The sequence below is a fragment of the Canis lupus genome, chromosome 32 (genome assembly GCF_003254725.2).
Source record: "Canis lupus dingo isolate Sandy chromosome 32, ASM325472v2, whole genome shotgun sequence".
Lineage (NCBI taxonomy): Eukaryota > Metazoa > Chordata > Mammalia > Carnivora > Canidae > Canis > Canis lupus.
Window position 1 is genome coordinate 7872855 of NC_064274.1, and position 14851 is coordinate 7887705.

Here is a 14851-nt window from a genome sequence, read left to right on the forward strand (position 1 = left end):
CTTGAAAATTCATAAGAAAAACAACAGAAGTATTTCACTTTTTTCTATTGTACTCTTTCTTAATTTTTTATAAGTACTACTGAAATATTCTTCATTATTTATTGCTAAAGGGTGATTGATCCAGATAGAAAGCCTATTAGGGTAAGTGACATTTATTTAAAAATATACTTGCTTTTGCCTAATAACACTATAATGAGGTCGAAATTAAATCACAGGAACAGAAGTGCTACACATGGTTTGCTTGCCTGTTTGCTAAAGAGAACAGAAAAGAAGCAAGAGCTAATCTATTTTAAAATAAGTCTAGCTCCAAGATGGTGTGACGAAATAATCTTTCTACTCATTAAGGATCAATGAGTATCTCCTGTAACTGGAGTCTTTCCCACAATTATAACATAAAGGACAGAAGATCTCAGCTAGATGAGAATTGTATATCTCAATTGCAAGTTGGAGAGAGTGATGTTTTAGGTGAGATGGTATTATTTGTTACAACAAAGTTGAAGTATGGGTTGATTGGTTTCTTTAGTAAAAAAAAAATTATTTCAAAATATTAAATATTCCTTAAAATGGACAGGAAGAATTAAATTTAAGTGCTTAAAAGGGAGGGATATTTAATAGCAAAACTGGAGGTAAATGTGATGCCTCTTTTACATAAAGGGAAGCTTATTAGAAGGTCTTTATGAAATGCATGCACTTGTTTATACATCTATGCCTGGCTCAAAGTCCCAACAACAGACAAACTACCTGTGTGTTTAAACTTAGCTTAGCATATCAGATTGTGTCAGACAGGACTCCTTCTCTTGCAAGTGACCAAAACTCAAATCAATCTCAATTTGGTTTAAATAAATTTTTTAAAAAAGAAATGTTTTGGCTTATATTAGTGAAAAGTCTAGAGAGATATGTGCTGTCAGGTAGGGCTATATTCAGATTTCAAGCAGTATCCTCAGAACTAGCTCTCTCTGCTGTCCTCTACTTATTGTATGGATTCCATTTTAAATTCCACATGATCTCAAGAAACCTGCGATTGTTACTGCCTCATATTTTTTCAAGTTCAAATCCAATGGATAGTCAGGCCTGAGATTCATTCTGACTTCATGGGCTTACATCATGTGCCCACCCCTAAACTTACTGCCATCACCAGAATTTGTTGCCTTAATTGATTTAGGGTTGGATCAAATGCACCACCCCTACAGTTTGGAGTAGCACCCCACACAGAATACCTGGGCTAAAAAATAGGGGGAGTACATACCCAAATAAAGACTTACATTCTGCTGCTGGAATAGGGGAGTTCTATGATAAAGAAGCAAATAAAAATGGACTCCAAGATGCCATATCTCACCATTCTTGCAGTAAGTATTCCATCCTTTTCATTATTTGAGAAGTCTACACATATAGGTTTGAAATGAGAGTAATAAAGGAAAAAAGAGGCTATGTCTCCTTAAAATGGAGTTAGGGAGCAGTATCAATAGTCTAACATGTTTAATACCTAATTACAGTTGTACTCATTGAAATTAAAAAGAACAGCAGCAAAGGAGGGAAAGGAAGTGCCTGGTGATGTTGCTATCATAGGAAAATCTAGGTCTAGCTCATCAGCCTTTTTCACATTGTGCATTTTCTTTTGAGTTTTAGATAGTTAAAGCCACAAGGAAGAGAAGGCCCAGGTAATCGGGCCTGGGTACTGCTAGGGCAGGCAGCTGGACTATGAAAGAAGGAAGAGTGTGGTTAGGCAAATGGCGGGGCACCAGGGCAGTTACATTTCTTAGGCCACCAGCAAGTGACTGTATAATACAGCATGGACCAGTCTCTATAATGAGCCCATGAAGGCAAAAAGAAATCACAGGACAGATGGAGCAGGTTAAAACAAAACCTCGTGTACCACATTAAGAGATGGCATGCAGCATAAGTATTATAAAGCATAAACTACAAGTCTACAAAGTTCAAGAGTTTTCTCAATTGGGATTAAGACCAGGAAAATCTTTGACTCTAAAAAGGGAAGTTTCATGAGTTGCAAAAGAGAATCAAATTTAAAAACACTTAACAATAACTAGATAGAAGGCATTGGTCTGAGACTAGGTGTTCTATTCACTTACTAGATGTTCTATGCACTTATCAGTTCAGATAATACTTTTGCAAATTGTAATACAGAAACAAGATAGCAATTATTTATTAAAATAATAAAAATTATGAATTGTTGTGGCTTTTTTAAAAAACTAGAATTGGTTAGATTATGTTTATTCATCTTATACCTCTTTCTGATAGCAGGTACACAATTGTGGACAAAGGACCCTGTAGAAAGTAAATAACCTCAGGAGAACAGGCCTTACAAATTCAGTGCTAATTCCGCAGCTGTAAATGTCACAGGTTTATCCACTATGCTACTAGTTTTGGCTACTTTGCTTTTTTCATAACATTCTAGACCCTCAAAATGAACAGATTTCACATTTTGTATTTTATACCGAAAGAGTCTATTCTTCACAGTAAGAAAGATCTTTGAATATAATAATAATAATAATAATAATAAATTATTCTTTTGTAATAATGATAATTAAATGAGATAGCTTATAGTCTTTCAGAAACATAACATGGGGATTGAGTCACTTAGCAAGTGACTCATTCTGGCTGATTGCCCAGCCTGCAATATTAGGGGTCCTCTGAATGTGTGGGTTGGTGATAAAGATAAATATATCCAGCCAGAAGAGGTCTCATATATTTCACAAATTAGCTCCACAATTTGACTGTAAACTCCTGAAGGCACAAACCTGTATCATACTTATGGTTTCCTCAAAGCTAAGCACCATAAAATACGCACATTGGGAGCCCTGATGTAAACAAAATTAAAAAAATAGAATGATGAGAACTTTTCTTTAAAAAAATAGGAAGGTGGGACCCGGGTGGCTCAGCAGTTTAGTGCCTGCCTTAGGCCCAGGGTGTGGTCCTGGAGACCCGGGATCGAGTTCCATGTCGGGCTCCTCTGCCTCTCTCTCCCTCTCTCTCTCTCTCTTTCTGTGTTTTTCATGAATAAATAAATAAAATCTTTAAAAAAAAATAGGCGAGAACTTGGAGTTTCTGAAAATAGGTATTTTGGCATGTGGTTCCAGAAATGTAGGAATCACTTAGTTATCTGAGTTTGGTACAAAAGGCTCCCAGATACAGTTGAGTTAGATTTTAAAAATAGTAAGGACACACAAAGATAGGCATTCCAGGTAGATGATCAGCAAGTACAAAGGCACAGAGATATAGAGTAATTATATATGTAGAGACCAGAGTACAGATCTTTCACCTCCTTGGTTAAGTGTATTCTAGTAATTTAATCTTTTTTGGTGCAATTATGAATGGAATTGCTTTCTTAATTTCTCTTTCTGCTTTGTTAACAGTGTATAGAAACACTGTAAACCCACTCTGTTGAGAGTTTTTCTCATGAATGGATGCTGAAGTTTGTCAAATGATTTTCCGCATCTATTGAAATGATTGTATGATTTTTATCCTCTGTTTTATACATGTGGTATGTCACATTGATTGATTTGCAAATTTTGAACCATCCCTGCATCCCTATAATAAATCCTACTTGATTGTAGTGTATAAAACTTTTAATGTATTATTGAATGTGATTTGATGACATTTTGTTGAGGATTTTTGCATCTATATTCATTAGGGATAAGACTTGTAGTGTTTTGGTTTTTTTATTTTTGGATTTTTTTGGTATGTTTGTCTGGTTTTGGTATTAGAATAATTCTGGCCTCATAGTAACTCTGGCCTCATATTTAAAAGCTTTCCTTCTTCTACTTTTTTGGAATAGTTTGAAGATAATGGGAAGAATAAATATTGATAAATGTCCATACTATTTAAATAAACCTACAAAATCAATGAACTCCATATTAAAATACCAACAGTATTTTTCATAGAACTAGAATAAATAATACTAAAATTTGTATAGAACTACAGAAGGTGCCAAATAGCCAAAGCAATCTTGGAAAAGGAAAACAAAGCTGGAGGCATTAGAATTCCAGAATTCAAGATATACCACAAAGCTGTAGTAATCAAAACATTATGACACTGTCACAAAAATAGACACATAGATCAATAAAACAGAATAGACAACTCAGAAATAAACCCACACTTATATGGTCAATTAATCTATGACAAGAGAAGCAAAAATATACAATGAGAAAAAGAGAGTCTCTTCAATAAATGGTGTTGGGGAAACTGGACAGCTGCATGCAAAAGAATGGACCTGAACCGCTCTGTAACACCATATGCAATAAACTCCAAATGGATTTAAGACCTAAATACAAGACCTGAAATCATAAAAGTACTAAAAGAGAACATAGAAAGCAATTTCTCTGACATTGGCCATAAAAAATTTTTTAGATATGTCTCCTAAGGCAAGAGAAACACCAGCAAAAAATGAACTATTGGGACTAAATTAAAATAAAAAGCTTTTACACAGCAAAGGAAACCATCAACAAAACAAAAGGCAACCTACTGGATGGGTGAAAATATTTGCAAATTTTATATCTATATACATATTTGGAGTTAATATTCAAAATACCCAAAATATCTAAAGAACGGGTACAACTCAAGACCAAACCAAACAAACAAAACAAGCAATCCAATTTAAAAAATGGGCAGAGGACCTGAATAGACATTTTTCCAAAGAAGACATACAGATGACAATGGACACTGAAAAGATGCTCAACGTTACTCATCATCAGGGAAATGCAAATCAAAACCACAAAGAGATACCACCTCATGCCTGTCAGGATAGCTAGAATTGAAATAACAAATTAGCAAGGAGGTGCAGAAAAAGGAACCCCCATTAACTATTGTGAGGATGGAGAAGTCATTGGTGGAAGAAGAGTCAGACAGGTAGACAAAAAAAAAAGTTTATGAAGTTTTACTTTCTATGAAGAATACTTAGTATTTTATATAGGTTGAACAGGAACCACTGAAGACACTTTAGGAGAGAAAAATCATTTTCTGGTAAAAGGATGGGGAAGAACAGGAAGGAGGAAGACCAGAGGCAGGGCATTGGTAAATGGGCCTTTGTCATAACTCAGGTTGCACGTGATAAAGACCTGACCAAGGGCAAAGCAGTAGGATGGAGGAGAGATGATGGACACAAAACAGACAAGTATTAAAGTTTCCAAAAAATTGCTATCCCCATGGAATTTTTTTTACCAAACAAAATCTTGTGATCTTAACATGGAACCAGAGCAGATCTGTTTTACTAAAGTGGAGCCTTGTCTTCCACCTTTCACTCACACCACTAGGCATAATTTGAAAGTCACTCTGAAACACCAAGCTTTGTTAATGGTCTGAATGTGGGCCTGGGTGAGTGCATGTGACCAGGCAGGACTCTGGGTTTCCTAATGTAGGCAATTTGGTAGATGTGGTGCTCTTTCACAAGGAAGGGACACAGGAAGAACAGCAGACTTTGCCCAGTTAGTGCCAAACCTCCCTCTCCACCCTTGTCCCCAGTTTGTTCTTTGTTTAATCTTCCTACTGAGATTTTATAATGAAAACTGCTACCAGGGCAGGAGCCTTGGACCAGATAAGAAGGTGAGGTTACCAATGAAGTCTAATGACCTCAAATTTTAAAAACTAACACTAACATGAAAAGTTGATTCTGCTCACCATTTTTTCTGGAAGTACAAAAATCCTAATGTTCAAAGATCAATTCTGGGTAGCATAGACATTTTAACAACATTTATTCTTCCAATTCATGAGCATGGGATGTTTTTCCATCTCTTTGTGTCTTCCTCAATTTCTCTCATAAGTGTTCTGTAGTTTTTAGGGTATAGATCCTTTACCTCTTTGGTTAAGTTTATTCTTAGGTTATTTATGGGTTTTGGTGCAATTGTAAATAGAATCAATTCCTTAATTTCTCTTTCTTCAGTCTTATTGTTAGTGTATAGAAATGTTACTGATTTTTGTGCATTGATTTTTATCCTACCACATTGCTGAATTGCTATATGAGTTCTAACAGTCTTGGGGTGGAGTCTTTTAGGTTTTCCACATAAAGTATCATGTCATCTGTGAAGAGTGAGAGTTTGACTTCTTCTTTGCCAATTTGAATGCCTTTTATTTCTTTTTGTTGTCTGCTGAGGCTTTCAAGGATAAGGTCTGTTAGAAAATGGAAGACCATTATCCACTCTACCATTCCAATCTGGCAGTGCTTGATTCAGTGTTATAACTTGCAAAAACATGATAGGGATCACAGGGGCCATAAGAATTGGGGAGTGACACCAGAAAGACAGAGTAATTTGGCCTTTATGTTTCTCATCAGCATTGTTTTGCACCTTGGATCAAATCTTGACATGGATTGTCAGCCTCTTTTCAATGTCCAAAAGGTAATATAGGCTTCAGTTTTGTTGAAACGTGGGATGTTGGGCAGGTAAATGATTACTAACTTTGACTAGAGGAAGAGTGAGTGACAGTGAGAGTGACAGGGAAATTGCCTCCACCAGGCTGTGTTTTACACAGAGATACATAGAGTTGCACAATATCTCTCCTTTTTTCTCAAATGCCTCCAGATTTGTACACATAATATGTTTCCTTTTGCCTTTCTTCATCTCTGTTTACAGGATGACATAGAACTAGGCCTTAAAGACAAAATGGGCTGCAGATTCCATCCCTAGTAATGCTTTTCTCTTTAATGTGTAGGGCTTTATCTCATTTAAGTAGTCAGTAGAATTTCTGAGTACTTATTGAACTTTCTTTTACTTTACCTACATAGCTTAAATCCCGCATTTATCCATTTCATCCAAGTCTTTGAAATCTGCAAATCACTTTGCTATTTCTAACTCAAGATTACTATATGTCTATAGTTCTGGTTACTTCATTCTTCTGCTAAAAAATGAATAAAGTAAACCCCTTATCTATCACACTCCTTAGCAGACATTAACGATTCTTTACTGCCAGGATCCAATCTTCTTTTCTAGTCAAATCTTTCTCTCCTTCCAAGTCCTTTCTATGGCAGTAAGTCATGAATCTCTTCCCTTGTTCACATTGTTAGTGTGATCTGGAAGGTCCCTTGTTTGACTTTCACCTGCCCAAATAACTTTAGATATGGTGAGGATAAGCCACATTTTCTCTAACCTTGAAGTTTCTCAAGTAGACAAGAAACCATTCATCCTATTTGATTCAGTTGGTTAATACACTTCATTTTCCCATAAAATTTCTTTCTTCAAACAAAAGCCCTTATTTCAGAGTTCCAGGTTTATGCTACTTTAAATGTCATTAGTGTCATGCTTTTAATTCTGGCACAGATAAAATCAAGTCTAGTTTCATTTTTAGATCTTGATAATCATTTCTGGTAATGATTTTGACGTGAAAGCATGCATTGTTTGAATGGGCTTGTGTAGTCTAACCTACGCAGAATGAACAAAATATCGGAAGCCTAAATTGACATTTATGGGTGTGAAATTGTGAAACATAAAATGAGTAGTGAATTGAGTCTCCCTGAGTAAAGAACAGGGATCTCTTTAAACATCTTGAATATTAAAGGGGACTGAATTATTATATATATAATATAATATAATATATGTAATTATATTATATATATTATTGTCCAAAAATCTGCATAAAGATTGACTGTTTCTCTGAATTATCTGAGTATGACAAAACTCTAGGGAGCCCAGAACACTGCTTGACACGTGGAAGGTGCGCAATAAATACTTGTTGACAGATTTTCAGTGAACTCAGAAAGAGAAGAAGCAGGTTCAAATTGAACAAAATGGAAAGAACTCATGACTTGATTTGAAAGGCTCTCTCTGCAGTAAAGTATCTTGACCACCAGGAATTCTACCAGAATTATCTCCTCAAATATATGCCACCTCCTATCCTTTTATATTTTCCACAACTCTTAGCACAATGCTGATTAGCCAAGTATATGCATAAATATCTGACATAGAGTTTCCATGTGCTTCAGAGTGTGGAATAAAGGCCTAGATTTAGTGATATATCCTTTTGAGTCTTAGGAAATGGTGCTTCCTCAAGCATACCCTATTGAAAGTCAAGTAGCTTTTTAAACTACCATGAGATAACTCCTCAGGGGGAAGGAGGCAGTGGTACTTGTGACAGTGGCTAAGAGCAGAACCCCAAAGAAATAAGGTACAAGAGAGGCACCTTGTGACCGCATGAGGGAAGGAGAGGCTGGAAGTAAGGCCTCTTTGACTGGTAGTTATATTATGGCACAAATATGGAGAAGGAGACCCTCGCGCATAGGGCTGGCTTCTTCTCCTATCTTTCTTTTTCTTCAACATTTCCTCCCCACCTTCTCTTGCCTCAGGCAAAGTAGCACATGATAAAATCTATAATGGACATATTCCCTTTGCTCCTCTTTACTCTCCTTTGGTTCTGCTCTTCTTCGCTGTGCTCTGTGCCCTGGGAGGCCGCTTCTGTTGAGTAACTCACTGGAGAGCATGGGCAATAAACCAGAAGAATAAAATAAAATGAGGTTTGGGTATTTATTCTCTTGGTTCTCACTCTGGGTTGTTGAAGGTGGAACTAGACCAAAATTCTGTAGACCCTGCCATCTGGCTTCTTGTTTTCTCTCCCTCCCCTCTGTCGTTTTCTTCTGGAAAGTGCTCCTTTCCTTTGCCCTTTATATCTTGGGATGTAAGTATCCCCCATATTGTATCCCTCACTTGGGATGTAAGTTCCTGGAGTGGAGCATTATTTCCTGTGATTTCCCAAATTCTTCCCCACACTTTTGAAAATATGCCTTTTATTAAACTCACATTAAATGACCCAGTCTGAGTGTGCCATCTATTTCCTGCTAAGATCCTGACTGACTTCATTTCTTATCTTATAGGGAAACTCATCTGAAGTCATTTGTATTCCCAAAGGGGTAAATATTTGATTTGGGAGCTCTTTGTATGAACATTTTATTATAAAAGACTCACTTTTTTGGTAGCTATCAGATAAAAATATTCTGAAGACCTATTTACAAATGGAATCCTTTGAAAATTCCAATTCTATAGGATGTTAATTGTGCTCAGTAGGTATAAAGGAGGAAGTGGGTTTCTTCTTATCTCTTAACAAACTATTATTAAATATTTCTCACCAAATACATATCAATTTTTTTCTTCAATGCCTACTAAAGACTCTAAGTCAATATCTCATGAGAAAAAAACCTCTAAAGAGCCAAAACATTATTTTTCAGACTGCCTGGCTTCTCCACACATAAAGAAAGAAATTAGAGGGGCTCCTGAATGGCTCAGTCGATTAAGTATCTGACTCAGTTTTTTGCTCAGGTCATGATCTCAAGGTTCTGAGATTGAGCCCCACATTGGTCTCTGTACTGAGGGTGGAGTTTGCTTGTCCCTTCTCTCTCTCTCTCTCTCTCTCCTAAATAAATAAAAATCTTTTGAAAAAGGGAAATTAGATTGCATCAATTAAATGACTTTAATAAACTCATTGTTTTTCTGTGCTGGAGTAGTATGTGACTTTCGGAGTAGAGCAGGGTATAGATTCCGTTTCTCTAGCAAGACTCATTACTTCATCATCATCTTCAAATAATAAAGTAGCAGAGCCTTTTAAAACAGAGGAAACAAAATAAAGGATTTGCTGGGACATAGATAATCATGCCCCAAAATGTGGCTAGACCAGCTGGCAGCTGAGCTCATGCCCAATACAGGAAATCAAAACCAGGAGAAAAGCACAATTACAGGTCTCAAATTTTTACTTCAATTTGATGACATTATAATTTTTCTTCCCCAGTGACAGAGCAGATCGAGTAAATTGTCTGAACTTCCATTTGATGTTTAAAATATGTATCCCCTCTCTAGTCACATAAGAAGATCTTCGAATTCTAAGAGCCTGACAATGGGCTAAGTGAACAGCCAAGAGCAGCCTTTCAGTTTTGCTTTGAAGCTGGGAGGAAGCAAAAGGTTTGTTAGTGAAGTTTCATGTACAGCTCCTAGAAAGGCTCGAATGTCTCCTACTTCACACTCCAGCTTTGCCAGAATTCAGGGGTTCAGATTTGTTAGCCTTATTTTGGAAGGACTTTATTCTGTTCCACATTCCTGTATAATGATTTAGGCCCAGGGGTTCTGGACTGAGACTAGCTGGATTCGAGGTTGACATCATTTACCTTTATGTGACCTCTTATTTCCTCAGTTTCCTAACTATAAAATTAGGATAAAAATAATACCTAATTCTTAGTATTGTCATAATTAAATGAGATAGTGCATTTATTTATTAATGTTATTAAATTGAAACTTAGTGAAAGTTATGAAATTAGTTAATACATGAAATGCTTCTAGAACTGAGCCTGGCACACGGTAAATACTCAATAAATGTGAACTATTTATCATCATCATAGTGTAAAGTAGTCAGCATTTGTAAAGTGGTTTGAAATATTAACTGTTTTTACTATTATCTTTCCAGATTTTGCTCTTCTAGCCATATTACATGTTTATCAATAAACTGTCAGAATAATATTTTCCACTAATTCCTTTTTCATGAGAGCATATACTCAGTTAATAATAGTGAACATCGTGACAGTAACTGTATTTTTTCTCAAGGTGAAAATGTTCAGCTCATATCTTGGTTTTTCAGGGGGAGAAAATGAGGGCATCATAAAAGAGATGTGTTTTCCCAATAAAACGGTTTTCATAGCCTGTTTCTTGTTCTTTTTGCCTTTCTGAAGTCTTTGCTTTTGGCAGGCAATGTTTAACTCCAGTTTTCAAATGATAAGTATTTCTAAATAGCCTTCTACACTATACATATGGAATAGAGAAATTTAAAAAATAAGAGACAAAATTTTTAATTCAAAGAAATTTTAGATCATTTACTCCAAAGATAGAATATATCTGCCATTACCCCCATCACCCACACACTCTCACCCATGACAGACATAGCTAATAGATTGCTACAGCCATTCATGCAGTCTTGGTTACTGCCTCAGAATTCATTACAACAAAGCACACCAGGTAATTGCTTCTAATGACTAATAAGATAAAACCTAATGGACAAAATACAATATGCCCTCAAAACAAAGATTACGACATACATAAATAGCAGCAGTGTTAAATCTAGCACTCAGTGTTTCCAGATGTAGAAATTCATGTTTACAGTACAGTGAATGAAAAATGTGATTAAAAACAAATTTCATGAGACTCTCTGAAGATATTTCTATCTTCCAAAGCAAACTACATGAAGAAAGAAGCTTTTAGTCACATCTCATGTGAAGCTTGCTTTGTGCATTTGTCTCTACAGAAACCTGAGAATGGCTTTAAAATCTGTGATTTTACTTACTTCCTACCTTATTTTAGCTTACATGAAAAATTAGCCAGATCTTTAACAATCCACAGGAAGATTTGTTCTGTGTCAGAAATGGAGTTGACAGATGAGCTGGAGACGTATTTTTGTCTTCAGTGTTGCCAATGGTAACATCAGTGAAATAATTTTCACCCTTGCCAGGCTAGCTGAGCTTGCCTATCCCACCATGGGGTCTCTTGGAGAGTCTCAATTACTATGTCCCCCGCAAGTTCTGTCTTGGGTGCTTCACTTTTCACTTGGCTATGCTGAAAGGTCTAGCAAGTGTCACGTCTGCTATTGCCTCAGGGTTCAGATTCAGGGAATGTTTCCTTAATTAGTAGATGACATCAATCTGAAATAAGTCCAACAGACTCTCTGGCAAGAAAACCAGCCAGTATCAGGAAGGAGCAATATTAGAAAGTTGTATAGTCATCAGATGTGATGCAGAGAAGGAAAGAAAGGCAGGTGCTGCCCTTTATGGCAGAATATGGCAGAAATCTCATTGGTTCTAGCCATGAACAATAGCATCCCTTTCTGCTACCTCTCACAATACCAGACCTAATGTAGGAGTTATGGGAGAGAGGGATGGTAGAAAGGGAGTGTTGAATCCCAGTCCTCTTCCTTTTTCCAAGCCAGTGTGTTGCATTGTTTGGCTTCAAGTTGGAGATACTTTTGTCACATGAAAGACACCCCTCCCCTGCCCTACCTTCCAGGCGGCTGTGTGCACATCAACTAACTCTATTAGATTCTCTCTGGAAAGTTCTGTCTTACTTATCCCCTTCCTCCTTGTTGAGATGGTTATCAATCATAATAATTCTACACTGCATTTACTAACCTTGACAGTATTCAAGGGCCTCCAAATGAATGATCTCATTTGATTTCTTATGTTTTGCATGTGAGAAAATGCTAATTGCTTGTGAACTAACCATTAGAAGAAAAATATTAAGAACAAAATGCTTAGAAAGACTATTAGTGAGGAAGAAGACAAAGTACCCATATAAGCATGAGAATAAAGTGGGTATGTCAGTGCTTACACAGAATTCATTCCATTAAGAATGAGTGTTAAAGATGATCTCTAAACATTTCTCTACCAAAGACCTTCTATGGGCTTCATGTTTTGAAAAATAACCTGAAAAAAAATGAATTTATTAAAAAGTAATTAATTTTGTCCCATTTTTATTGATAATAGCTATTTTTAATTACAGCCAACTGATATAATTTTGAGTTGCTATAACAGCTATCCTAGGAATGGAATTTCCATTAGGTTTCAAGGATCATCCCAATATCTCCAGATGCCCGTTATTAGTTTTATAATACCAAAAGAATTGAAACTGAAGTTTGGGAACCATTAATATAGTTTAGACTCTTCCTTTTAAAGATGAACAAGTTGAATAAGAAAACTCAGAACACTTGGTTAAGATTAAAAAGCTACTTGATATCAGGCTAAAACCAAACTAAATATTCTGAGTATTTTATTCCAAAAATATATAAATCAGATCAAAATAAAATCTTATTATGAAACCACACAGGTAATTAAAAAATGAAGTCATTAGGTTAAAAGAAAGACAACATCACAGGCTTGATGATAGATGGCAAATGGCCCTCAGCTTCAGTATTGCAGAGGCAATAGGAAAAAGAAAGGACTATGGCAAAATGAAATGGCATGCCCTGTCCAAAGAAGACAACTTACCCTACTTCAGCTAATGGTAGCTATGCTGGTATGTGAATTTAATATTACCAAATCTTCATGCTTTTTTTTTTCTAAGAAAATCAAGAAATGAAAAATTTTACATGAAATTCTCCAATGCTCAAAAGTTGCCAATTAATTCAAATACTTTAAAAATACCATTTGGGCCAATATTTTGAGAGCCAAAGAAAAGATATTTGTGATTTGCTAATCTGTGGTTGCTCATAAAAGTAATCAATAACTGAACATGTGTTTACTGATAAAATTTACCAAACTCCTAATATTAATTTATTCATCTATCCTTCCATTTACCAGTGTAAATTGCTCAAATACTTGAGTTTTTAAGTATAGGTGAAACACAACACTGGATAGTGTGGGAGGCACTGAGTGGGACTAGGAATCTGAGACTAGAACAGCTTTGGAATGGCTACCAAGGAGAACTGAATATGATAGTTGTTCTCAGCCTGGCTAAATATCAGAATCACCTGGGTCTAACCCATGAAAATGCTGACTCAATTGTTCTAAAGTACCATCAACATTTAATAAGAGATAAATAAAATATTTTTTCATTTCAGATTACATGAATTGCTGGTGAAGCCAATATATTATATGATGACTTCTAGCATCCCCAGGAATAAAGAGGAGAAATAAGTGTGGTTGTGGAGGAAAGTAAATAGGGGTCTTATTTAGACTGACAAGGTGATCAGAGCTAAAATGAATGATCATTAGGTCCAGGCGGAGGTGGTGGCTGACTGGCTGATAGGTAAGCAGTATACGGGTCTTGAAATAGAAATTGTGGATCTGTGAACATCGTATTCATTGTGTTTCAGGAGAAACAGAGGGGCTGATGTCTTAATTTTCCTAGGTTCAAATCAGACAGTCTAAGCAATCTTGTAGAAATTGTTTGCTACATTCCAATTTCCTCATCTTTTAAATAAGGCTAATATTGCTGAAGAAGCAGTTTGAAACTTGTAGAAGCAGTTTGCAGTATGAAGGAGAAGTGATGCACAAATGCAAGTATTATGTTTTTCCAATTTGTTATTTTGGTATTTTGAGTGCTAAAAGGAGTTTCTTGGAGAAGTCTTTCTCTTTCATAAATCCAATCAGAAATGTTCAATTTCTGCACACATGAATAGGCAGCTACAACTGGGAAAATGATTCTGTGATTCCACATATTTCTTTGACAAGTCACAAATGGGTTTTAGTGACCAGCTGCAGCTTGTGTGTTAAATTCAAATAATTCATTCTTGGCACAGTTATTTTTTACATTCCCTTGCATTAGAAAAAAAATGCTGCCTACCATTACACATTGTAAAAGTGATAGGTTATATCTATTTGGAGAGGATATTGCATGCTAAATGCATACAATGAAAATGTCAATGAATTCAACAATATGTTTTGCCTCTGACCAGTGGTGGCAAACCTTCTTTGGATCTTTAGTCAGTGGATCTGCTAAGATCTTCAGGGAATTTTCTTATCTCATAAACCACAGGAAATATAAAATGGAGATGATTGTTGACTACTTTCCAGGTAGTCAAATGGAAACTAGATTTTAGATCTTAGGTTGATCTGGAATTCTTTTCCCATCCCAAGAGTCTGGAGCCAATAACAATAACACAGACAGACCATCAATCTGCTTAATACACTTCTGGTTTTCAGAAACAAAGTTTTCTCTTCAAGTCCAAGGATGTTCTCACTTTGGATTGAAATCCTATGTTGAAAGGACCAGTTTATCCATTAGCATCCTGAGATCCACTCAAATAAAGAAATAAATTTTAAACTTATTTTATCTCTATGTTTATTCCAGTCTATGATCATATAAATACACGCTAAGTGGGAAAAAAAAAGCATATCCAGAATAAGCAGAGTAAGAGATGTTCAAGATAGAATAATGATTAGTAT